Below are 4317 nucleotides of genomic sequence, written 5' to 3'. Positions count from 1 at the left end.
TTTTTCTGCTACTGGTTCTTTAACCTATGCAAACAAGCATCTGACTTGCCTTTCCTATTGCTTTGTTACATTGCTTACCTGAAATAGTAATACTTAGATAGCTTTCCTCTTGCCATTATAATGCCCTTAATATTATAGTTAGCCTTTGCATTTTTGAGACGTGTATGATTTTGCATTTTTTGGCATTAAATGTTGCCATGTTCTTGACCATTCCTCTAGTCCAGGGGCGGAACTGCCAGAGACAACGGAGTCAGTTGCCGCCGGGCTCCAGCCCTAAAGGGGCTTCCTCCATTGCCCCCCGGCTGTTACGTGCCCTTCCTACTAAATAGACAAAGGCGCTACCAGCAGGGTCTCGCAGTTTGTACATTCCATGCCGTAACACCCTTCTTTCCACCTTCACAATGAAGCTATTGGTACTTTGCAAAAAAAAAAATTATTAGCATTGCAACTCAGCAGATCAATGCAGTGTGCAGCCACACACTCCATATATCTGCTCAGCCACAAAGCTGATTATTTCTTCACAAAGTACAAGGTGAGCTCCAAATAGAATTCTCTAGCTTAGATTATACCTTTCTATGCAAGGGTAAATAGCTCAATTGTTTGACTGCAATGCCACAGGAAATGGTTTGGATCCAAGACAGTGTGACTGAATAATAAAGAAACCTTAAGATGAGTTCATGAATGTTGTATAAGTATTAGTGAGAGAAGGGGTCAGGAGCATGCTAGGCTGCAAAAAATAAGGTAGGCTGCAAGTGAAAGTAATGATCTCCTATATATTTTCCCAGATCTGTCACTCTGTGTGGCTAACTCTGGGGGAAGTCACAGCAATGGGCGGAGACGGCAACTGCAGGACGATACACCAGTGCCAGCAGCAGACCGTAACAAAGTGACAGATCAGGGAGAATATATAGGAGGTAGGGAGGTGGCCATGGTACATGGCTGGCCAAGGGACACTAGCTCATGTACCCCTTTACCACTGAGGCTGGCCACCAAGGATGGACCTGTCACCAGTGCACATGCAATAACCTCTTCTGCTGCCCTCTTTGCAACTCAGATTGCCCAGTGCTCCCCTTCGCTAACAGTCCACAAAGTTTCCCCATCTCACGATCTGCCTCCTCACCCCCACTTTCATCTCTACAGCACACGCGCATATCATACAAGATCCCATCATGCGTACGTAGGTCTGAAATGCAAGAGGGAGGTTGGGGGGAGATTGGCATGCGCCAGCAACACCACACAGCTCACTGTGACCACAGTGGAGAGGCGCTGCAACAGGACAATACACCAACCTCGGAGCAAGGAACTGCGTCGGTCAGGAGGAGAACTATTTCAATAGCATAAAAAGGTTAATGCGTCCCACCCTATGGACACCAGACTCATCAAGTCACTGTTGCCAGAGTCTCATACAATGACTCTGAACCTCTAAGCACACTATTTGACTGTCCACACCCTGCTGTGCCTATTACCCATCTCCTCCACCACCCTCAACACTGACCCACACATCATTCACCCACAAAGATACAATAAAGGTAGTTTGGATAAATTAGCTAAATGAAATGGATTTAACCAATTTATCTAAATGACCATTTTTGGATGTTTTCCAGTGTTTGTGAACAAATGGTCAATTGTAATTTGCTGCCACATATTAGCATAATTTTGTTTCAACTAGAAAAAAAAATTGGACAGATAATCTAAGTGTGGATCCAGTTTAAAGGTCCGTATTCACGGCCCGATTTTGGGGAGAGATGTGTGCTGAGCGAACTGCTCAGCACACATCTCTCCCCCCGCTCAGCACAGCGTGATGTGTGCTGAGCGTACGGGGGGTGGGGGGGGCGCTCATTTCACCCCCTGTGTAGGGCATTCTGTGTGTATCCAGCTTAACAGGTGTGAGCATCATACAACTACTGACTTGCGAGTAACTATACAGCAGCTCCATACCTTGTGACTTGAAGAAACACCAGTTAACCCCGGGAATGCTGCAGTCAAAGCAACAATTCCTCTTCTTCAATTACCATTTTAATAATAGGGTAAAGAAAATGAAGTGGATTTTAGAAAGAAAATAATACTGTCAATATACTATTAAAACAAATTAAAATGGTAAAAGTTATTGTACTTTAAGTAAAAATAAAAGAGACAAAATATCAATCCCAGTTTTGGATTACTTTAATTAACAAAAAAAATGCATATAGCAGAGGATAGTTTCAATCTGCCTACCTCTGGGTTATGGGCCCAGCATGCTTCCATTGCAGTACTCTGCTGCACATGTAAGTGCAAGAGATCCTGAAGCACTCACTCATCATGGGAAAGTACCAATGTGTTTCTTCGTTGGTTGATGGAAGAAACATCTTACAAAAACTCTCCAGATTATTGACTTTTTAAAGTTTTTCTAGGAAACGTTTTAGATGAATGCTTATTAGCCTTTGTCAGTATGGACTTTTGCAAAGTGTCTCTGTGGCGCAATTGGTTAGTGTGTTTGGCTATTAACCAAAAGGTTGGTGGTTCAATCCCACCCAGGGACGTAATTAACCTTGTGATCAGATTTTGGTGATATTAAGTAGACAAGTCAAAATTTCAAACCTCCTCTTATGGTGTAGGGTACATGGCCTTCTCTGATGTAATCAGAGTTAGATTTGATTCAGTGATTTTATAAAAAACAGCTAGGAAGCACAATTTAGCAGTGGGTTGCAGAGAAAAAAAATATGCTGGCAGAAAAATCCAATCGAGTGATTAAACAGCTCTTCATTTTCTGGCTTTATTTTTATGCTAACAAATTTGTTCTCTGAAAAGTGTCCACAAAGCCAAGTCTCTGATTAACACCTTTGTAAGGATGGTTTTTCACCTATTACTAAATTAAACTTGCTTCATTGGAAAGGCAGCAAGATGCATCCTCATTTCAATGTCTACTGAAATAATACAAGTTGACACCAGGAAACATTAACGCCACTGCATCCTTGCTGCTTTCTCATGTGGAAGTCTGTTTAATGTGAAAACAAATGTGTGTGTTTTTTTCAACCTGGAAGCCCAACATCGATTAAGATCGATCTTAAATAGACCCCTGGGTTTTAAGGATAACCATGGTTGAGTCCAATGGTTAATTCACATTGACCGAAGTTCTAATTAAGTCACCTGTGCTCAAGCATGATATCCTTAAAATCTGGATTGCAATGACAGCATTTTGGAACTATGCCTAAGGGTTTAATTTTTACATTTATCCACTGACAATAAATCTACCTACAATATCCCTGTAACTGTTATGATTACAGTATTTCACTAAATAATTTAATTTGCTGAACCTTCTGTAAAAAGAAATATTAAGCTGCTGTAATTCCCAGATGCAGCAAATTTGTTAGCTAGTGGGCAAAACCATGTGCACTGCAGGGATGGGGGGGGGGGGGGCAGATATAACATTTGCAGAGAGATTTAGGTGGGTTATATTGTTTGTGTGCAGGGTAAATACTGGCTGTTTTGTTTTTACACTGCAATTTAGATTTCAGTTTGAACACACCGCACCAAAATCTAACTCTCTCTGCACATATTATACACCCCCCCCCCTGCAGTGTACATGGTTTTAGCTAATAAATTTGCTGCTGTGATCAGATCTGAGTTAAGCCCTATGTATTTGGCACTGGCAAAGGGTTAGAGGCCTTGCTGTAGAGCTCACACCTTTCTTATCATGCATTGTAATATTTCCTATGTCCTGATGTTGTGCTCTCTGCTCCATCCAAGTAAACAGCAATGTAGCATGGCTATCAAAGAGCGTGAAGATTGCAGATTTCCTGGGATTAATGCTAAGGAATGCTATTCCAGAGGCTGCTGCTTTAATTCAAGTGTCACTGGGGTTAAATGGTGTTTTTACCTTAAAAACACAGGTAGAGTATATAGTACAGTGGTAAAGTGGGAGCATGTAGTGCTATTGATTACAGATTTGATGGAGCTTAAACATGGATAAGGTCCATGGCTCTAAGAGTTTATCTTGTGTATCCTTTATTCTTAGTCATGGTCAGATAAGATTAGAAAATACCATTTAAGTGGAAATTTCCTGTTAGCTGTTTTTCAGTTTGCTCAACTGTCTGATTAACTGGTCCTAAAAAAGGACCAAAGGAGCTAAATTGCCCTGTGATCTAGCTAAATTGCCCCAGTTAAAAAAAAAAAAAACTAAGCTGCTGTAATTCCTGGATGTTTCCTTACTGCATCAACAGGAAGTGACAAGAAACAATGTAATGTGGAACCGTACAGCAGAAGGGATTGCGGCTACCCCACAATAAGTGCAGCGGAATGTAAGAAGAGGCATATACAGTGTGGTGTGGCTGTAGATGA

The 4317-nt window shown here is 41.5% G+C and overlaps 1 non-coding gene across 1 annotated transcript; it reads left to right on the top strand.

The window, feature by feature from the left end:
* The first annotated feature begins 2445 nt into the window (after positions 1-2445).
* On the top strand, positions 2446-2519 carry TRNAN-AUU (transfer RNA asparagine (anticodon AUU)). Its single transcript has one exon. It is a non-coding gene; the product is annotated as a tRNA-Asn (tRNA).
* Positions 2520-4317: the final 1798 nt, after the last annotated feature.

This window comes from Pseudophryne corroboree, unplaced genomic scaffold (genome assembly GCF_028390025.1).
Source record: "Pseudophryne corroboree isolate aPseCor3 unplaced genomic scaffold, aPseCor3.hap2 scaffold_364, whole genome shotgun sequence".
In the NCBI taxonomy this organism is placed as follows: Eukaryota; Metazoa; Chordata; class Amphibia; order Anura; family Myobatrachidae; genus Pseudophryne; species Pseudophryne corroboree.
The sequence above is the reverse complement of the archived record's forward strand: the minus strand, read 5'-3'. Positions and strand labels throughout refer to the sequence as shown.